The sequence below is a fragment of the Callithrix jacchus genome, chromosome 3, assembly GCF_049354715.1.
Source record: "Callithrix jacchus isolate 240 chromosome 3, calJac240_pri, whole genome shotgun sequence".
Lineage (NCBI taxonomy): Eukaryota > Metazoa > Chordata > Mammalia > Primates > Cebidae > Callithrix > Callithrix jacchus.
In genome coordinates, this window is record NC_133504.1 from 72,201,354 (window position 1) to 72,224,788 (window position 23,435).

Sequence of the window (23,435 nt, forward strand, 5' to 3'; positions counted from 1 at the left end):
TTCCTCCAGGAGGCACCTGGATATTCATCCATCCACCAATTTTAAACAATGTTGACTATCTACAATGTGTAAATGAAAGCATCACCTACAATGGGAATTTAAATAAAGGATGACCTTTGGTTCTACTAGCAGTTCAAACTATAACCAAATTACACATGGACCTTCTAAATTAGGTAAAAAAGAGAAATAATCTGCAGATAATAACCACTACATTACCAAAGAAAGCAAAACTCATTCATTCACAAATTCATTTTAGTGTATTCATTCTTAAAGCATTTATTGATTATTGTTATGTGCCAGGCACCACTGTAAAACATAAAAGACCCAGGGATGAGTGAGAAATATACCAGGCATAAAGAGATCAGTCATGGTGGTTGCCAGGAAAGTTAGAAATACAAGTAACTTATCAATGGAGTAAGCATTACAACTGTGGTGTGAATAAAAACAGGGGATGTTAGAAGAGACTAATTAACTCTACCTGGAAGGCAACCAAAGATTTTCTTCATCGGTTTGCTCTTCACCAAAACAGTGAATGATGAAAAGGAATCTTCCACATGGGAAAGGGGAATAATGCCCATTGGTATCACACATATTATTTGGTTTTGAAAATATCTCATGTTTTCTCTCTTTTTATTTACATTTAGCAATTCATGTAAATATAAGATGAAACTTCTTTTCAGCACCCAAAGAAGCAAGAGTGGTGATTAAATATTCCAATTCGGAAAACTGGTGTTTGGGGTATGCTGAAGAATTTTCTGGTCTATAAAAACTCTGGCTATAAAGGATAATCTCCACATCAGTAAACTCAGAAGGAAAAGTGAATTAAAATGAAACCAGGTCTCCTAGACTATGTTCATACTGTTTGGTTGATTACTATGAAACTGGAATAATTTACCTAATAAATTTGTTTCTCAATTTACTGCAGAAAAGGGGAATCAAGAGTATAATATAGTAGAATGTATTAAACGAATAAATGTGTAAAGGAGATAATCTTATTCAAAATCCACATGCAATCTCTCTTGGATATGCTCTGGAAAAATTAACAGCATTGCTCAACATTCATCAGCAACATTTTGCACTCTAGTAATTGAGGTATGAGTGGTTGCCACAACTTCAAAAATGTAAATTACTTAACCTAGCAAAAAAGTCTTTCTCTCCTAATACACTCCTCCTGCTCAATTTCTTTAACTCACATCACATACCCAATCTTTATCAAATAATCTATTAGAACATAATATGATCCAGAGACCAACTCAATTACTGTTCTTCACCCTCTTTTTGCACAGGCCTGGATTAAATAAACTTTTGGAAACAACTCATGCTTTATCTCTTTTTATTTATATTTAACAATTCATGTAAATCTATAATCACACTTTTTTTAGAACGTCTTTCAAATTAACCTACCTAATAATATGCTTAACTAATTTACTTTGTATCCTCTTTCACAATTTCTATCGCATTTCTTTATTCTGTATATATAGTGTGGCTTCTCAAATTTTCTCTCAGAGCTGGGTCGATATGTATTTTTTACTTATATTCTTGAGCAGTAAAGTATTTCATATAGTAGGTAGTCAATATTCAAACTCAAAGAGTTTTAAAAATATGCTCGAGTCTAAGATAAATAAAATTATTAAGTGCTATTAAAACTACATTGAGAGATGAAATTTAAGTTTCTTCACTTTTTTTCTTCTTACCAAATGGACTTGTAAATCATATGGAAATTCTTGACTGATTTAGGGGCCAAAACAGAAGATTAAGTGGTTGGCAGCATGCACAGGAGGTGTAATGGGAGGATCCCATGGACTTGGTGCTATGAATTCCAACCCTGGATGCTGCCCCAAGAACTGAAGCTGCTTAATTCATCACTGTTTTTACAATACCAGAGATATGGTTAAATGTAACTAGGTTAAAACACTGAATTCATTCTGGAAATATTGTTTGCTCTGTCTGAAGGAGAATAAGCTATCATCATGAACAAGAGCAGATTCAGAGAATTCAACGGCATACCTCAGTTTTCATTCAAAAAAATTAAGACCTTATAAAAACCACTATTTTGGAAACCCCACAGAATATGATTTTAAAAGTGCAAATGATTGATTACTTAAAATATACACAGCTTCTAAATTAAATCACATCAAAATTGTGCAGAACTTTTGCTATATAGTTATTAAAACACTTAAAAAAACTAATATTAGCCAATATAGTTAATTATAACCCAATTTATAATTTCAAGATTATTTTGCATTGGAATATTTGCTCCAAAGAACTGTACATCAGATAGAATGTTTATCTATTTGAAAACTTGATTTAATGCAATAACTAAGAAATAAAGTTGCAGGGGAATTGAATGAACCAAAACTTTATACCTAGAATTTTATATCTCATTTTAATATTCTTAGCTATGGAGTAATATAAAATTGTTTCATTCTTGATCATATAATTACTGTAATAAAAACTCAAATGTATATGATGACATCTATAAAATTTTTAAGTTAATAGTTAAGTTTATAACGTGCTGAGTGTTCTAATGTAAATATATCTAAATTTAAATTATATTTAACATGAAATATGTGTGTATAGGGAAAGTTTAACTGAAGCTTTAATCAGTTTAAGTTTGCCATATACTAATAAAAAGTATTTCTCTCATCTTCTTTCTAAATGTGTCGCAAATGTAAAATTAAGTAAATAAAAACTATCCTATTAAACGTAATTGCTGAAAAGTCAATGAAGGGATTCTGAACAAAATCAATTCAGTTTCATATTTTATACAATAAAAGCTTTCCAATCTTTTGAACTATGCTTTGAAATGATTTGTGCTGGATAAAATGAAATACTTTGAACTAATATCCTGTCACCTTTCTTCACAGGTCCTCAAAGATTGATTTTTGTTAACTATATGTATACATTTTATAAAATGAAGAAATGAAAGGACATTTAGGAAATCATTAATCTTTTGTATATGATGAAAAGCCACACATAGTCTCAATAAATCAATGTCTTTGGAAGACACAAAAGAATTCTGGTTTAATTCAAAATCCTTTATTTAAAATGCCAAATGTCTTTATATTATGCAGAAGTGCTCCAGATGGCTAGGCACACAATTATGCTAAATTACAATTTTTTTCTCTTGTTTTCTTATTCTGTTACATATAGAATGTTACATTTATAGTTGCTGATTATATCTTGATTGGTGTAGGTAAAAATATTCTTATTTATAAATATAAGTAATTTTTAGATAAGGAAGAATATGCATGAATTAAAATACATTGTGCAATATACTAGTCAGAACTTTAAAAAGATATTGAGCATATGATGAATCCTAAAAGTTAAAAAATAAAAGAATTCTATTTATCATTAATCATTTTTATTACAAATGGGCATTACTATACCCCTCATGATTTCACTACCATGAAGACTTCAGAAGTAAGAAACACTTGGTGTCTCTATACTAACAGTAATTCTACAGTTATAGAAGTATAATGCAAAACTACCAAATCTCTAATATTTGTATAAATTCCCATATAACCACTGCCTCAGGTCACGTCTTTTAAAAACACCTCTTAATTCTGTACTAAGCAAAAGATCTTTACTTTAGTTCATTTTAAATATGCTTTTCTAGGGATAGCTCATAGAGCCATTTCTTGTTCTTGAAACACTACAGAGTTCTTTCATATTTTTCATTTGTTTCTTGCATATCTTTCAGAACTATTGCTTTTCCTAAGAAGGTTTAATCAGTTAGTTTGCTTTATGCTGATAAAAAAATTACTGCTCTCATCTTCTTTCTAAATGTATAATAAATGTTAAATAAATAAACAAAACCTGTTCTGTTAAAGGTAATTGCTTAAAAGTCAGAGAAGGGACTCTAAAAGCCACATAGTAACACATAACACATTTATACAAACTTAATAAACAGGACAGTGTACATTTTTACCTAAGTTATAGTTTATTATCTCAATGATTGCTTGCAATAGCCTGTCAACTAATGCCAAAATATTGGAATGTTTTGAGTAGCAATCACCCAGCACTTTGGGAGGCTGAGGCGGGTGGATCACAAGGTCAAGAGATTGAGACCATCCTGGTCAACATGGTGAAACCCCGTCTCTACTAAAAATACAAAAAATTAGCTGGGCATGGTGGTGCGTACCTGTAATTCCAGCTACTCAGGAGGCTGAGACAGGAGAATTGCCTGAACCCAGGAGGCGGAGGTTGCGGTGAGCCGAGATCGCGCCATTGCACTCCAGCCTGGGTAACAAGAGCAAAACTCCGTCTCAAAAAAAGAAAGAAAAAAAAGAAAGAAAAGATAACTATCCTTTAGTGAGCCACGTGTTGATCATCCTACCTCTACTACTGTTACTGTGCTGTTACTAAATACTGTTATTGCTAATACTACTGCTGCTTCTACTACTACCATTGCTACCACAACTGCTACACTACTACTACTTCAGAGAACTAGTGAAACTGGAAAATTTTAGAGAAGAGCTTCTAAAGTTGCAAATGTGGAATTAAATTCTTATATAGCATCTAACCTATTAAAAAGAGTTGTTTCTTACAATATGTTCTATGGGACATTTCCATCCTAATCACTTGAGGGACTTGTTAAAATGGTATGTTCCAAGGACTTTCATGAAATCTTCTGAAAAGTAATCTGTATTTTAAATAAGTATCCACTTAAGAAATTCTTGTGTATGTTGTTTTGAGAATTAATCAAACTAAAATATATCAACGTATAAAATGTATTCTGAATTTAAAATTTTGCTTAAATTGAATATCTACAAAATAGAAACAATGAAAGCCCTTGAAAATATGTCGAAGATTCATTTTCTGAAATGCATGTATTTTCTACATCAGTGATTTTAAAGAATATTTTCTACATTTGTTTGCTTAAAATCCTGCTTCTATATTCAAACCATTTTTCTTCATTATTCATTTCCAAAAGGACTTAAAGTAAGATTTTTTAATGTGTCTATGTTATATATACATATAAAATTATACAATTATATTATAGATGTACAATAAAATATTAATTATTTAAAAATTTTACAAACCTATATCTTTATCAGAAACTACTAAACTATTAAATTATTATATATGACCAGGTCAGGATGTGCTACTGCTAAGAATGAATTTTGCTTAGGCTGAAATCTTGACTCCAGGTCTTCTTAATTGTATGATCCAAAGGGAGTTAATCTTCCCTGAGCCTCCATTTTCTCAACTGTGAAATGGTAATAACAGCAATAAATATTTCAAGCATTATTTTGAGGTTTGAATTAAATAGCATCAATAGCCATTTGTTTTTTAAAAATGTTAGATTTTGTTGCTTTACAGGCAGTTGCTGTTAATGTTTGAGAATTATTAGTAATAATGCTATTATTGTTTAATAACTATTACCACAGAAAAGATGCTGGAGAGAGAATAATTATATTTCCAGACCAGGATATAAAAATATGTCATCAAATACAGATATTCACCAGGGCATCTTAGGGCATAGGAAGTTCTTAAGGACAGAGATGGTAACAGCACAGAATGGACCTGTATTCAAACAGGAAGGAAAGGGAAAGCACATTAGGACTGATAAGCAGCCTCCGACCAAGGTACACTAGAGTCGCTTGGATGAGCCCAAGGTACACATGCTTTAAGTTAAATACCATTTAATTACATAGGAATGTAATATTTCATAGTGTTTTAAAAACAGAAAAAGAATAAAAGTGAGTATCATTTTCCTGATATTTTTTCTCCCTGTGGATTTTAAAAATTGATTTTATTTTTTAGTAAAGTATGTAGACAAAGCCTTATGAAATACAAAAACCAAAAGCTCAAGCAAGATAAATAACCTTGATTGTGTTGAGATTACAGAAACCAGTTACTGTAACCAGTTGGTGAAACTTTTTTAACACAGCAATCTTTTTCTTTTTTAATTGTACTTTAGGTTCTGGGGTACATGTGCAGATCATGCAGGATTGTTGCATAGGTACATACATGGCAATGTAGTTTGCTGCCTCCATTCCCCCTGTCACCTATATCTGGTATTTCTCCCCATGTTATCCCTCCCCAGTCTCCCCACATCCGCCACTGTCCCTTCCCTGGCCCCCCCCGCAACAGACCCCAGGGTGTGATGCTCCCCTCCCTGTGTCCATGTGTTCTCATTGTTCAACACCCACCTATAAGTGAGAACATGCAGTGTTTGACTTTCTGTTCTTGTGTCAGTTTGCTGAGAATGATGTTTCCAGATTCATCCCTGTCCCCACAAAGGACACAACTCATCGTTTCTTATGGCTGCATAGTATTTCATGGTGTATATGTGCCATATTTTCCTTGTCCAGTCTATCATCGGTGGACATTTGGGCTGGTTCCAGGTCTTTGCTATTGTAACCAGTGCCACAATAAACATATGTGTGCATCGTCTACAATGGAATAATTTATAATCCTTTGGGTATATACCCAGTAATGAGATTGCTATCACAGCAATCTTTTAGATTTTCTGATAATAGTTTATGTAATGTGTGTCTTCCAATTAGATTGTTACTTTCCTGAGGACATGAATAAAAGCTATAAATAAAAGCTATCCTGTTAAAGGTAACTGCTTACCTCTGAACCATGCATATTTGAGCTATGTGTATCTGACCTGAACTATGCATATTTGAATCCCCATTAAGAAACACTGTAGGGGAAAATAAGGGAGGGGCAGCGCAGGGTGGGGAGTTGAGGAGAGAGAGCATGGGGAGAAATACCAGATACAGGTAAAGGGGAGGAAGGCAGCAAATCACACTGCCACGTGTGTACCTAAGCAACAATCTTGCATGTTCTTCACATGTACCCAAAACCTAAAATGCAATTTAAAAAAAGAAACACTGTAATTGAATATTAAAATGATAGCTGAGGATGGGAAGGTAGTAAAAAGGCAAATAAATTATCCACAATAAAAAATAAGAACAAGGTCCAGTTAATATTTATCCCTTCTAATCCTGAAGTCCTTAGTTATTGTCTAAATAACAATATGCAGAACCAAGATTTTAGCAACATAAACATATACACCAAGGCAAATGGCAAAGAAAAAGGCTAATGTCCCTTCTGTTTCCACGTCCATCTTGCATTTCAGAACAAACCCAGAAATCCTAAGGAGGTTTAATTCTCCACTGCAACACCCCGAGAAAACCCTCAAACTTGTCTTCATCTAAGAGCAGGGATGAAAAGATGAGATGTCATTTACATAGTTCTCAATGTTATATGCTGGCAATCTTGTCTGATCAATGACAAAATGAGCATCTATGCAAATGAAGAAAATGGGAGAGAAATTGATACTTATTTTGGGTGAGCATCATGGGTGTATTTTTAAGTATTATTTCTCAAAGCTGCTCTGTGAAATATATTTCACAAAAGAGATGACTGATACTGTGATACCCTTGTGGAAGACCGTTTCTCTAAGTCATGATTATACAAGTCATGTGTGTTTAAATCAAAAGTCCTTACTCATCCCATGTATTACATAGACTCTCTAAAAGAGTTTTATTTTTTCCTGAATTCCCTAGATTTGAATTTAACTGTCTTTTTATGCTCACCTACTCTTGTAAGGAAAATTTTATATGTAATAACACTAATCCTTAAAGCAACCTCCATATAATCATATATTGATGTATGTATCTTAAGTGTTTTAACATATGATGTAGTTGGAGTATCAGCTCCATCTTATTCTTTCTCCTATTATTAAATCTACACTAATTGTTGACTTGTAGTAAAATATTCTATATGTTCCTTGTCTCAGAGCCATTATTAAAAGCAAAAGTTGATTCATTTATTTTTATTTTTATTTTTTTGAGACAGAGTTTCGCTCTTGTTACCTGGGCTGGAGTGCAATGGCCGATCTCGGCTCACCGCAACCTCCACCTCCTGGGTTCAGGCAATTCTCCTGCCTCAGCCTCCAGAGTAGCTGGGATTACAGGCACGCGCCACCATGCCCAGCTGATTTTTTGTATTTTTAGTAGAGATGGGGTTTTGCCCTGTTGACCAGTATGGTCTCCATCTCTTCACCTTGTGATCCACCCGCCTCGGCCTCCCAAAGTGCTGGGATTACAGGCTTGAGCCACCGCACCCGGCCTGATGCATTTATTTTTAAGTGTTTAATTAGGAGACAAGTTTAGGTATATTGATAGAAATGTTTCTTTCAAAGTTAGTTTAACATCTTATTTGTTTCGTTAATTATAAGTTCAACCCTTAAAAAATGAATTTTCTGTGTTTCCTAAGTATGCTTTTCCTTTTAATGTGATTAATTAATGGTTAATTTAATATGATTCATTGACGAACTTTGAGGTACGGTTATTACCTCCTTCAAAAGATATTGTTTGCTTATATTTTCTAGTTTAAAAATTCACTATAATTCAAACAAAAAAGAAAGTTCTAGTTATAATATAGATTAGCATTCAAATACTTATTTATATTTATAGCCTTTGCTTTTAATCTCCTTTCTATGAAATTAACAGGCAACTATTTATAACAATTAAAGACCAGTAAAGTGTGCTGGAAAGAAACAAAGACTTGGAACCAAATGAGCTCTACCACAAAACAATATACTGAAAATTTCATGATCCTTGATACTCCATCTACCAAATGGAAATATCATTATTTACCTTACAGAATTGTTGTGATAATTAAATGATATATATGTAATGCATCTACTAATAGTATAGTACATGACATTTCAGTTGAAAATCAACAAAAATGAGTTCCTGCCTATCACTCTAGTTCTGCCTAAAAGTATTTGTTTTGTTTTCATAGTTATAGTACAATTAAATTTGTTCTAACATATTGTCTTAACATCAGAATAAATACATTAAAGGAGCAGTACCTTGTTTCATTTCCTCTATTAAAATGCAACTAAGGCCCCTTACTCAAAAAAGCACAACCAGCATGGAGGGTTTCCAAGTAATTTTTCTAGTTCCAGAAATAGAGATCACTAAATTACATTGCTTACCTTGTTCAATTACGTTGTTCAATGATCAGACATTGAATATTTAAATATTTGTCATTACTGTTTCAAATATGATATTAAAATGAAAGAAAGGTCTTTTAGAGCAAAACTATGTTCTGAAGTCTCACTTCTGGAATAGTCATTAATAATACACTTACTCTAACTTTTCACAAAGGTTATATTTTTATTGGTTTCCCTAGGCAGGTGGATTATATTTAGAATATAACTTCAGTATTTGACACTTATCAAAACATAGGGTATAAATTGGAAAATGCTACTCTAGCTGTGCATTATATTAAAATTTAAAATTCTGTAATTTACTTAAAATAAATATACATAAAATCAATGTTTTAAAAATTACAGCTGCTTCCCTTTGTTAGCTAATTACCCTTCTGTGCTCAGTTATGTCTTTCAGCTTACTAGTGACTCATTTAAAAATGATTTTTCTACCTGATACAGTATAATGAAGAAAATTACCATGAAGTTATTTTTAATGTACTTCCTTAATAATTTCCTTATGACCAAGAAACAGAATTTGTAAGATTGGTTTTGATTTCCAACTACGTGATATCGTTACAAATGTCATCACAATTTTTGTATGAACAGTAGCTATTTACATGACCAGGAGTTGTTTACATTTTTTTAATCATTGCCTTCTGGACCACACAAGGAGTAAATAGCTGAATGTAGCATCAACAAAAGTAAACCAAACAGTCTTTTAGGAAAATATGCAGTGCTGTGCATACTGCACATTTTCCTCACAACACTTATTAAGGGATTGGAATTCTCTTTTATTAACAGATATAGGTACTGTGGTTCAGAGGAGTTTTGCTTCTGCCTGAAGGTCACACAGCATGGGAAGGTTAAGCCAGTATTTGAACAAAACTATTCTGACTTTCAAATGTATATTTATTTTAGTATTTCACTGTGAAAAACACAGATGTACTCAGTATTACGAATAATAAATAGAACTCCTCCAGAAAAAAAATAAAATACACATGAAATCCTTTAATCAAGATTTGAAAAATTGACTTTAGGAAACACTGAAGCTATACAAAAATGTAAATTATAATTTTATTTCTTCAAATGTTTACTCTATTATTATAAATTATGTTACTAACTAATAGAATCCATTTACTTAGGCCATTTTTTCCCCAAATAGTACTTGAGGTTTAAGATAGAGACAAGCTAATTAGTAAATGTAAAATGTGATATATTTAATTTTAGACACATATAATAAACGGAACTCTGAGAAAATCACCTCCACTCCTATGCTAATATTGCTCCATCACAAAACCACCCTAACCTCCATCATCAGCCTCTACCACCATCATTTTTTCCAACAAAAATGGATTCTGTTAGTGTATTTTCTCTTGGTTGCTGAGCAACAAAAATTCTTCATGTAAATTTAAACACACTGACAAACAAAGAGAAAACTGCTGAGAAGAAAATACAATAATAGACACCTCTATCAGCTGGAGCCATCTGTGTTCAGTTTGACCCATGTTTTTGGCAAGCTTCTATTGTCCCTCCCATCCAAAATCATCTTGTCCTACAGAGAAAATTCTACTCCCACTTTCTTCATTTTTCAGTAACACAGGGTCAACCAGCATTCTAAATCTGCCAGGTTCTGGACTTACAACACTAAAAATTCATTACTTGTAACTAATTACAACCTCAGTGGATACATAAGTTCCCTATTTTCTTAAGCAAAGTAATAAAACATTAAGCTGGCATTGCAACACAGGCTGTTCTGTTTCACATTGCTATACTATACATGAATTCATATTTTAATCTTTTTAGTGAAAAATTTAAAGTACTATCTTAAAAAAATAGAATATGGGTCAACTTTGGTGCAATTAAAGAATTGTCATACAGCTACTAGTGAGGAAAATTCTACAATCATGTAAAATAATCAAGTAACATTTAATAACTCTGAATTATGTTCCAAATTTGCCATTAGATAGTTAGACATAATCACAATTGGTATTAGTATTAAAGTAATACATGAAATATATGTCTTGTTTTAAGCAAATCTTCTGAAATGTCTAACATCTGAAAATAGTTATAAATTTGAAATTAACCAGACAATGGTATTGAATACGTTTTATTCTTTTTTAATTTGAAGACAGAAGATGCCTAAAAGGTTAAATGCTATTAGCACCTGATAGGAAGCAATTTCTCAGAATTGTGCAAAGGATTTAGATGCAATGTCATGTAAGAGAAAGGTTATAGCTGTTGGTAGTTCCAGGAATACTGTAAATGAGGATTAGGGACAGCAATATGGATGAGATAGGGAAAGGTGAGGAGGCATGTGGGAAAGAGCAAGAATTGGGGTCCAAAGTCTTCATCCTAAAGCTGTATTTGCATAGCAAAATAACCCTGTTTTACTTTAAATTCCATGTTTTTGGGGGATGTCTTTGGGAGGATGCTGACGGAGATGTGATCATGAAGAAGCTGTAGCCTCCTTTTCTTACTCCGTGTTTAAGAACTGGAGTCAACACTGAATATAGGGTTGAAAGTAAGAAATTCTAATCTGTGACACCTCTGCCAACTAAGAGTATTATATGAGTGGGCCACATAACCCTATTGTTTCAGTTTATCATTTGAAAATGAGATGTGAAATGACTGTTCCAGAATTAAAAACCTGAGACCCCCATTCCCATCCTAGAGCCCTGACATTTATTGGTACCTTTCTAGCCTTAAGATATTAGTAACTCCACCAGAGGAAAAATTAGAGTATGTGTAATAGTTATTCTTCTATATTTTTAATATTTGAAAATATATTGCATTTTAAAATAGCATCAATGTTTGCAATAGCAAATTCTGTTATCTCACAGGATAATTGTTTCTGTTTTTTGAAAAACAGAAACAACCTAAGACACAGATTACTAGAAATTTGTGCCAAGTATTTTATCCACTGCAGCATAGTTTAAAATAAAGGCTCCTCAAGGATTAAGCTAAAGTTTTACTGAAAAGATCTCTAGTTAGTTTTTCCCTGTGATGTGCTACAGCTATATTAATGTGAAAAACCCCAATAGGGATATTCTTGCTGTGATTATAAAATATTAATCCACTTCATGAAATAAAGCTAAACAAAAGTGCTTTACCAATGGGGAATCTCTCTTGATCCATAAATAAATAATTTGCCAGAACTGCACTTTTACAATTTGCCACAAACCCACCCTAAGAGACGTCACATTAAAATGATGCTGAAAATCTGTCACTAAACTAGTGAAGATTCCATTAAGAAAATCATCACTTTCAAATAGGTCTGTTTTTGAGCAAACTCTATTAAGTTCCCTGGGTTTAGAAAATCTGTATTTCCTTTGTTTACTCTCTCTGTGTTTAGTATTAGAACACCATGACTTATATGACTGATCTTGTTTCTCTGATTTACTTGGCCTTTAGAAAGCTAAACATAAACTCAATGAGTTACCTAATTACATATATTTGTATGCTAATCTTACATATTTCAGGATTTTTTTAGTAACACTTATTTTTACTACCTAGAGATTCATTTAACTATTGTATCTCTTTGTTGTATATATACTTTTGTGAACTGCTTCAAATCTATTGTAGAATGAAGTCAATGTATAAATAAAAATAAGGAGTAAGTGTTTTGACTAAAGAACAAAGAATTGTGTACTATAAAACACTACACAAAGCCGAAGGAAGCCCATCTTCTTTGTCTATTTGCTTATATTGACAATTTGATGAAGTAAGAAAGCATTTTTCTTTCCAGGAAAGTGTTTTAATCATTAATTAGGAAACCTTCACTTAAAAAGTTACCAGAATTTATATGTTTTGTAAAAAATCAATTTTGAAAGAAAGATCATTTTCCCTTTGTTGAACTAGACAAGCCACGTTGATCTGAATTAAGAAAACTGCATTAAGTTCTCAGCAAAAAACAATTTCTAAATAGGTTCACAAATAAACACACACAATTCCGTGATAGTCAGTATTTTACTACCTTCACTAAAAATTGAGAGATGACTATCCCTCATCTAAATCAGAGAAAAGGCTTCAAAATGAGACAAATGTTGAATATTCATATATTCTAATTTGCTTGTTTCCTAAGCAACTAAGCCTTCCAGAAAAGTTTCAGAATTCACAAATAACTTCACTTAAGGGGTTATAACTATTACTAAATTATATCAACAACAATAAAATAGTAGACGGGAAAATACTATTAACACCAGACTGGGTAGTATAGCTTAATGTCAGGCATGTTGACCAAAGTCATATAAACCTGGGTGTTAATCTAGATTTGTGACCACACAGAAATCATGAAATTCTTTTTGTCTTTTCCTTAAAATGAACATAAAAACACTTGACTTCCTTACAAACTTGTTGAGGACACGGAGAAAGAAAGAAAGAAAGAAAAAGAATGGCATGCTAAAATACTTTAGAAATACAAAGGTATTTTCTTAAATATTAATAGTCCTTTGCAGATCTATATTTTGGGGAAAGAAAGGGAAGAGCACTAATAAACTTTATTGAGGGCCATTGTTTTTCTCACAAGAAGCTATGAAGTAGGCACTATCATTACCATTTTACAAATGAGGAAAGTAAGATTCTGAGAATAGCTGTGACAACATCTGAATCAAGCTTCTTTCAAATCAAGAGCATGCATTCTGTCAACTAAATTTGAGGCAAGAGGGATTGTTCAGCAGTATTTACTTTGCTGCATGTTAAAATCAAGTTTACTGATATTAGTGATGTGAAATGTTCAACAAGGATAGTAAATTAGAAAAAAGGAATGACAGTAATTAAGGTTATCAATATTAAAAGTAATAATGTGGCCAGGCGCGGTGGCTCAAGCCTGTAATCCCAGCACTTTGGGAGGCCGAGGCGGGTGGATCAGGAGGTCAAGAGATCGAGACCATCCTGGTCAACATGGTGAAACCCCGTCTTTACTAAAAATACAAAAAATTAGCTGGGCACGGTGGCGTGTGCCTGTAATCCCAGCTACTCAGGAGGCTGAGGCCGGAGAATTGCCTGAACACAGGAGGCGGAGGTTGCGGTGAGCCGAGATCGCACCATTGCACTCCAGCCTGGGTAACAAGAGCAAAACTCCGTCTCAAAAAAAAAAAAAAAAAGTAATAATGTTTTGAAAGCTTCTATGTATTCACCTTTTTGCTGATAAACAACATGCTTTACAATAACTTAAGATCTGGTCTCTAAAGCAAAATTAGTTAAGTTTGAAGGAAATGAGAAGACATGAGGTGGTGTAGCATACATTGTGATATATGTTTTCTAAAATGTTCTACTTTACTGAAACATCTATAAAATAAGCATTAGTAGTCCCACCATTCTTCACAGACACCATAAAGGTTTCTGAACTTTGGGTTATGGTCTCTTAGCCAATCAAATTATGTAGCCACTGTCTTTATATCAAGGAAAATCAGTCATTTCCAATCAGTTAACTTCATTAATTTCACAAGAGGTTCTACAGTCTTGGTTTAGGAGACGAAAAATGACTCCCTTACTTAGCCTGCAACACTGGTTGAGCTTCTGTAGCTTAAGCAGTATATTTGCAGCATTATAAACAACAATTTCTTAGTTTATCAATGATTTACTGAGCATCTGCCTTGAGCCAGGCACACTGAAGGTGCTGTCCATATAGCAGAAACAGATGAAAACCTTTCCCCTCATGGAACATATTTCCTAAAGGGAAGACACACCGTAAACAGAATAAAGAAGTAACATATGTGTTATGTCAGGTGATGATAAGAAATAAGGAGAAACAAAGGAAGGAAAGAGCACAAGAAAGATTGGAGGGAAGAGGGACTTTGCAAGGTGATTCTGAGAAATGATGTGGGGAAAGTACAGAAGGGAGCAGTCCAGGCTACAGCCAGTGCAAAGACCATAAGGAAGGGTGGTGAGGCTGGGGCCTGCACTTCTGATGATTGCTGAGCAAGTTCAGGTAAGGGGAGCCAGGAAAAATGAGGTCCAAACGGTAACTGGTAAGAGCAGTAAAGTAGGGTCTTGAGACTCACTGTGAGAATTTGACTTTTACTATAAGTAAAATGGGAAGCTTTTGGGAAAATGAAATGATCTAAAACACCACTCACACTCTGGCTGCTAGACTAAACTGAAGGGGATAAGAACAGAAGCAGAAATGCCAGTTCATTCATTCATTCATTCATTCAGTCATTCCACAGAAACTTATCTTGTGTCTACCATGTCTGTTCTAGTAATATTCTAGATTCTTGAGATATGTTAGGTAACATAGCAGATAAATATATCTGCCCTTGTAGAAATTCATTCCAGTGGGAAGAAGACAAATCAAACAATAATCAACATTATTAAAAAATCAGTAAATTATATCACTCACTCCCACCCTTATAAATATATGGTGCTCATATTTTATATAAAGAAATGAGATTGGTTGAGCTCCTCAGTGAAATAGATGAAAAAGAGAAAAAAAAATCAAGAACTAATTCCAGGGGCATTCCAACATTTAACATCTGGGGAGATAAGTAGAAATTGGTGAAAGAGGCTACTAAGTCTTAGGGAAGCCGAAGATAAAAAAAATGCCACAAGGCAATGGAGGTCAGGCAGCATAAGGGGATGGTTAGGACAATAATTCAGTAAAGGAAAATTATGCCTAATTTGCAATGTGAGATAGCAACAAATACTTGAAGTATGGGAGGTTGTTGTTCAGATTAATGTTTGGAGGAAGTAATGTTCGATGCAAAGGGAAGAGCCAAGGCAAGCTGATATGTGCCTAGAAAGTTCTGATAATAGAAAGAAGCCAGTAGGTAAAGCCAAGTAAGACAAGAGAACAGTAGGAACACTGTCAGAGATCAATAAGATGTCTTCAATAATCCCAGGGGATAACGATGGTGTCTTAGATCAAGTTAATAACAGTGGGCATGATGAGAAATGATCATAGCAAAATAAAATATTTTGAAGAGAGAGCCAACAAGATCAACTGACAGGTTGTATGTAGGGGGAGAAAGAAAGCTAGGAGTCAAAGATAACTCTAAGATTTTTGACATGAACAGCCAGAAGCTTGGAATTGCCATCAACTGAAAAGAAGATGGCTGATGATGGAATATGTATGTATTGGGGAGAATATCTGCAGCTCAGATTTAGAAATGTCAATTTAAAATATCAATTAGGAAGCTCATCAATGAATAAGTGATTGGTTATATGAATATAAGATTCAGAAAAGACATATGGGCTAGAGACAGAATTTTGGAGTCATCAGTGTATATATGTCATTTAATGTTATGAGATTGAGATCCTCAAGGGAATGAGTATAGAGTGAAAGGAGAAGAATTTCAAGAACGGATTGTAGGTCTGTTCCAGCACCTAGAGTTTGAGGACATGGCGAGATGGGTGCAAAGAAAGCTGAGAAGTGATCGGTCCAAGAAATAAAAAAAGGTGAAAGTCACAGAATATGATGACTTGGAAGCGAACTGAATAAAGCATTTAACAGAAGTAAAATCCACTAGATCAAATATTTTTTAGATTAGATACAATGAGCATTGAGAAAGGCCACTGGATCTAGCAATGTGCTCATCATCATGGCCTCAGTAAGAGCAATTTTACTGGAGTGGCAGGAGCCAAGCCTGATGGAAGTAGATTTAAGAGATCATGAGGAGAAAAGAATGCAAGTGCATGGAACTCTTTCAAAAAATTTTGTGAAAAGGGAAGAAAATATACAAGTAATTGAAAGAATGGAAATATCTTCCTGCCTTGGGTTTTAGAAAGCAAAATGAAGAACTAACAGATTATAGGACAATCAAGATTACAAAGATTAATAAGGACCTAAACAAAGATTGATAGGGACCTAAAGTAATCTGACTACTGGTTCATCACCAAAATTTCATTTTATATTTTTTCAATAATTAACACAAAAAATATAGAAATATATAAAGAACTTTTTACATGATAAAATTATGTCTACAAGAGTATAGAAACAACCATTCTTATAACAAGTAGCATTAGTTAGTGCTGTGTTGGAACTAAATGCACAGATGTTAGAGGCAGGCTGCAGGGTTTAAATCCTGCTTCCCATAAACTAACTCCATAAGCAACCTCCATGAGCCTCAGTATTCCCATTTTTCAAATGATAATATGCTGTATCTACCTCTAGAACCATTACGAAAGCAAGATAGCACCTGGCAAGACTGTTTACCAGTGTCTAACAATAATAGAAGCACTTTATATAAATTAGAATCTATGAATGATAAAAAGCCTTAGAGAAATATCAGATAATCTGTAACAATCATCAAAATTGCCATCTGCTCTCACCTGCCAGTAGCAAAGCATGTTTCTAAACGTCTTTCAATATTGCTTCAAACCTTAAAATTCTTTGGTTTATACTCACTGATTGTTTCTTAAAAATGCATATGTATCTGGAAACCAAAGAAGACTGTGGTCCTATAATCAATTCTTAATTACCATTTATAAATTATCTGCCAATTATATTGTTTCCTCTTCATGACTTTATTGTCCAATTATGTCTCAGGATATTAACAGCAAGGAAAAGCCAACAGTCTTTGTACTATGGAGGCATACATGTTAATATATAACTACATGTGTGTATTTTATACAGAACATTGGTTTAATATTTTCGCCTGTCTGCATTTCCTATACTCTCCTTCTCAGTCAACACACTATTAAAATGGCTATTCTTGTCACAGACTTCATAAAGCTTGAAACCATTAGAAAATATTTACCATATTCTATATTGGACACTTTATATTCATCTTGGCCCATATTACTTGCCAGTTATTCTTTTCCTATTTCCACTCATGACTGCCTACTTCAGAATACTGCCTACTTTTATGGGTACTATAAAGAGCTGAGCCTAGATTTATTAATCCTTGAAACACACAACCCAACTCGGGGCCTAGGCAGGTCGCTGCAGTCACTAACGCAACAGTCCTTCACAACTAATGAGGTTCTTTGGCAGTTTTTCATTAGAATGATGACAATGCAGTCAAAAACGGATTCCACAAAATTCTAAGTCAATAACTATTTTTCAAAACTATTCCTCAAAATTGAAGCAAACAGAAAAGAATGAAAATTATGGGGTTTTAATAAACACATAAATATAATAAATACTAAATTGATTAGAAGATGCATTGTGTCTCTAGAAATCTAGCAATAGGAGTAAATCAAACATCCTAAAGATATATAAAATATGCAGCAGGAACATAATAAGCTGTCAATAATCCTGTTTGTGATACACATTTTTACCTGTCTTAAAAATTTATAAACCCCTTTAATTCATAGCATGTTGTTCAATACATTTAAAAACATACCAATAGGGAAGAAACAAAATCAGAGAATTTATCCCAGGCTGGTTTTTAAAGAAACACTCTTGACATCAAACATACAGGAAGGAGTAAAATGTTTCCCTCTTCAAAATCATCTTCACACTCCATCTACTCCAATCATTATTCCAAAGAAGATAAAGATTTATCATCTGAAAATACAAAAATAGATTCTTCACCTTCTTGCACTGACTGCTTCCCAAGTGAACAATGCCGTAGGTTAGGAGAGGCCCCTCATCTACCTGTGCTCTCCATTTGTCTTCATCTCCCTTTTCTCATATTCTCACCTTCCCTGCTCTAGAAACCCTTGGAAGTCTTCCAAATTCAATTAGGCTCCTTGCTACTACCACTAACTGACCCGTAGGAATGTAACTGATCTTCCGAGGGCCTTGACTGAGGTAGGCAAAAATTGTTTCCCTTTATTTCACACAATACATAACGATACTGCTTAATTTGTTTTGTTTTTTTTCTTAAGATAGAGTCTAGTTCTGTCGCCCAGCCTGGAGTGCAATGGCATGATCTCAGCTCACTGCAGCCTCCACCTTGAGGGTTCAAGTGATTCTCATTTCCTAGCCTCCCAAGTAGCTGGGACTACAGGTGTGTGCCACCACGCCCGGCTAATTTTTGTAGAGATGGGGTTTCACCATGTTGTCCAAGCTGGTCTTGAACTCCTGGCCTCAATGAATCATCTGCCTTAACCTCTCATTTAAGGTGTGAGCCACTGCACCTGACCTTAAATGCTTTTTAAACAACAAATGAGAGAGTGAAATCAAAGTTATTAAAAGGCATACGTATATGTTCACAGCTATAGGACAAAGAGCTTTTCTCTTAAACAAAACCACAGATTGACCTGATTTGATAGAAGAGTAGGTATGAGGATGCATTCTGAAGTTATTCAAGTCTGGATATGGCTTTATTTATATATATATGAACTTAAGCAACTTATTTAACTTATCTGAGACTCAGTTTCCATAGCTATGAAATGCAAATGATATTAGTATTGCAAGGGTTAAATAAAGTCCCTAAAAATGTACATATGACTATGCACTTATCACTATGACCAAACATACCAATATTCAATAAATTTTATAATAGTAATAGTTATTATTATTATATATACAGCTCTCTTGCCTGTATTCTGCTTGTGAGGGTTAATACATAAGACATACAGACATTTAATCTAAGGTGCACTAACTCTCATTCTAAACCTTCTGGAATAAAATCATTTCTAACATTTGTATCCAGAACTGACCTCACAAATGTCTCCATCATTTCTCTTGGAAATCTTCATAATTTCTTGTGAAAATAAATTAATTATCAGATTGCTAAAATTCATTTGCAATCAATAATGAATCATAGTCCATTTGCCTAATATTCCAAACATACTTCTAATATATTATTTCAAGTGGTTCTTTTTTTGTTGCTTGTTTACAGAATTGCCAAAATCTCAGGACCCAAACCAATGGTTCTCTCACTGTGGAGCCTGCATGGAACTCCATGCAAACCAGAGACCCTTTTAAGGAGTCCTGGGAAATCAAAACTGTTTTCATGATAATGCAAACCATCCTCTGCTTTTGTACGCTGTGTTGGCATTTATGCTAGAGGTGAAACACAGTGACAGGTAAAACTGCAGGTCCTTTAGCACCAATCAAAGCAGTAGATCCAAAATATTTTAGCAATAATTGTGTTCTTCACTGCCAGGTACTCACAATAAAACAAACAAATAATATTTCATTTAAAACAGTAAAGAAATTTTCTTGAGAAAACAGGAAAATTATTAATTTTGTTAAATATAGACTCAACTTTGATGTCTTTTCAATATCCTTTGTGACACAGAGCACTATGTACACAAAGACCCATTTCTCTATACCTATGAATTGTGGTTGTAAAACATGTGTGTGATTGAGTTGTAACCTGAACCAGCCACTTGATTTGTGGAATACCATTTTTACTTGAAAGAACAACTGTTTTTTTTTTAAGTATTTGAGTATGCAAAATCTTTTCTTTTTATCATGAACAAAGAAAGCCTGACACTTCAAGAAAAACAACAATATATATTACTAACAGTAAAACTTGAGCTTTCAAGTAAAAATTCAAATTTGAAAATTTCTAACCCTTACCAACAGGTTGAGAGTCAAATAATATTTAAGGACTTCTCTGATAAATTCCCTATCAACTACACCAATAATTTCTAAATGATCAATGCCTGATGTTTCTAAATCAGGAATAGGTAACAGATTCATTAAGAATGAAAGATCAATGTATTTTTATGTAACAGAGTGTGAATTTGCTAACAGGGCTTCATATTCCACACTGCAAGTAAGTCTTAAGAAACTGCCACTGTGGACTTCTTGTGTAGCATACAAACTATTTCTGTATTATCCAACTTAAAATATCTGTGTAAAGATGGATTCTTTTTGTATATTTTAGCCAAAAAACCCACAATATATTGCAATATATTACCCAAGAAGATTTGAGAATTCAGCTGTATTCTACTAAGCTAGACATTAAAGAGATTTGTGAAAATATAAAATAATGCCACTCTTTAATTTTTAAATTTGAAAAAATGTTTTAAGATAAAGTAAAAATGTTTGTGTTTAAAATATAATGTAGTTTTAAAATAAATTAACAAATACTTTTACCATTAAAAATGGTAAGTATCAATAGATAAGACACCCTTATACAAAGTCTCCAGGCATGCCCTTGACAATTCTTAAGAGCATAAACGGGTCCTGGGAGTAGCAAGTTTGAGAACTGTGGCCTGGTAACTACCTGTACGCATGACATTGCTTCCTTTCATTTAACATTAAGCTCCATATCAGAACACCCACCTAAATTCCTCTTTTCTAGTGAGTTTCCTGACAGTTATCAATTCATTTGTAAAGCAGAGATAATTATTATGTTCTGACCTGAGTTCAATTAATGAGCAGCATCAGATTTATTACTTCCTTTCATTTTCTCTGGTGATTTATTCCTAAGGAACAAAGATATATATTCTGATCTTAGGTCTTCTACCATCTCATTTAGCAAACATGTATGGAGCACCTACTCTGCAATAACAAAGACCAATAAAACAAAGTCCCTGACCATCATGAGGTCCAATCAAGTTCCTAAGTTGCATATTCCTATGTAATGCACATTAAAAGATAAATACTTACTGAAGTACATATATCTATTTCTTGGTGAACCTAGAGAAATGGTACAAACTTTATATGACCTATTCTAACATAATCAAGACTACCTAAGCTCTTCTGAGGACATAAAAAGACAAAGTAAAAAAGGTAATTAATCTTGTGTCTATAACCCAAACACAGTCTTTCAATGACATCACAACTAATGCCAAATCTTTGAATATAACAAGTAGGGTAAGTAAAAGTGTATAACTGGACAAATCTTGGAATGAACAGTATTAGTTAGAGTCACAGTCCTTAGCCTCTCACCCCAAATGTCAGAGTTAGGAAAAGAATGCAGATGAAATTTTCTCTTTTACCCACTGACTCTCTTCCTGCCCATGGAATGTGATCAGCCATGACTCTGCCAGAAACCTGAGTAAGCAACCCAGACTCTTATCAGTGTACATGAGTAAGTTTTTAAAATGCATTGGACAAAGTCCAATTAAAGAAACAATTTAAAAATCACCTTTGACAACAAAAGGAAATGTATAACTTCTTTTTGCAGAATCACAGTAAATCAACTGTTTGAGCAGAAAAAAAGATACTTTATTGTATATACTTGAAAAATCCAACCAATAATAATATGAAATTCTAGCTTGCAACCACTGCATTCAATATTCTTTGGAGAAACACATTTGCTTTTCATTTTCAAAGTGGTTGGATCTTGAGAACTCAAATTTGGTTTACAGTTTCAGCACTTAAGTTCGCAGAAGATATGCTGACTTTTTTTAATTAAAAAAAATCATCATATTGAATTATCCCCAGATTTTTAAATGAGTAGAATACAGTAAGTATAAATAGCAACTTTTCATATTGTTGTTACTTGACTTATAAGAAATAATAAATATCCCCTAGTAATAACAAATTACTTATAAATATTATTTTTAATCTTCTTACCTATTGCAGAGGCTGCACTATTTAATACTTTTATACTAAGCCAATCTTTGCATATCTAATGGGTAAATAAAAAAACACAATAAATCTAATGATAAAACTAAACATTTATTCTCATTCTCCATAGAAGTCTAATAAAAATATACCACACTAAACCAAACAACAATATCTAATAACATAATCTGTTTTACAGTTTAACAAATTCATCTAAAGTGTGGAATGACTTCATTGTCTGCCTTCAATCAATATTTTGGTTTTCAAACTAATCAAATATCTTCATCTAAGAATTAATTCCAGAAAAGAAAGGGAGAGACAGGATTGTGGGTTTAGAAGATGGATAACTTCAAATCAAAAAACAATTACATATAAATCATGGCCTGGACAAAACCAAATGGCTCAACATAAAATCCCTATATTAAAATATTTTTTAAAAATAATTACCTAAAAGAGGATATTTGGCTTAGAAATCCTTTCAGTGTTATGTATGTAAGATAAAACTGAATTCCCTTAGAATTATACCTCTACAAAGAATTATATCTCTAATTAATATGGTCATGAATATTCTGCCCCATCCATAGATAGATATAACCAACTATTGTAAAAAAAATCACAGAGATTACAAAAATATATATAATAATAATAAATTAGCATTTAACATAAAGAAAAATACCCACCTCCTCCCCACCCCACCACCCAAAAAAAGAAGCAAGAAAACAAGCACATGAGCCTCAATTTCACTAGCATGTTGTGTCTGGGTCACTGCCAAGTATCACAAACCACATTTGATGTTTGTGTTTTTGGCTGAGTGACACTAGAATGTCTTTGAGGAGCCTGGGAAGGGAAAGAATTAACTTAGAAACAGCAAATAAGAGTTTTCTGGAGTATAGCTATATCATTTCTAGTCGATTATCAAAATAACATTGAAAGTAGTTCAATTTAAGAACAAATCAATGATACAAGGAGATCGCAGCCTAAAATACACTCCAGGGAAGGGTGAGCTTGGAATTATTTTGGCTTATGCTATGAAACATTAATTTCTTACCCACCAACATACAGAACAACATGTCTCTATCCCATAGCATTGAACTCATGTCAAGAAACAGCCCCTAG

General features: G+C 33.3%; 1 protein-coding gene across 2 annotated transcripts in view; it reads right to left on the reverse strand.

The window, feature by feature from the left end:
- The window catches only part of FAT4 (FAT atypical cadherin 4), a 175,459-nt gene that overhangs the window by 144,698 nt on the left and 7,326 nt on the right, over window positions 1-23,435 (reverse strand). The window lies entirely within an intron of this gene.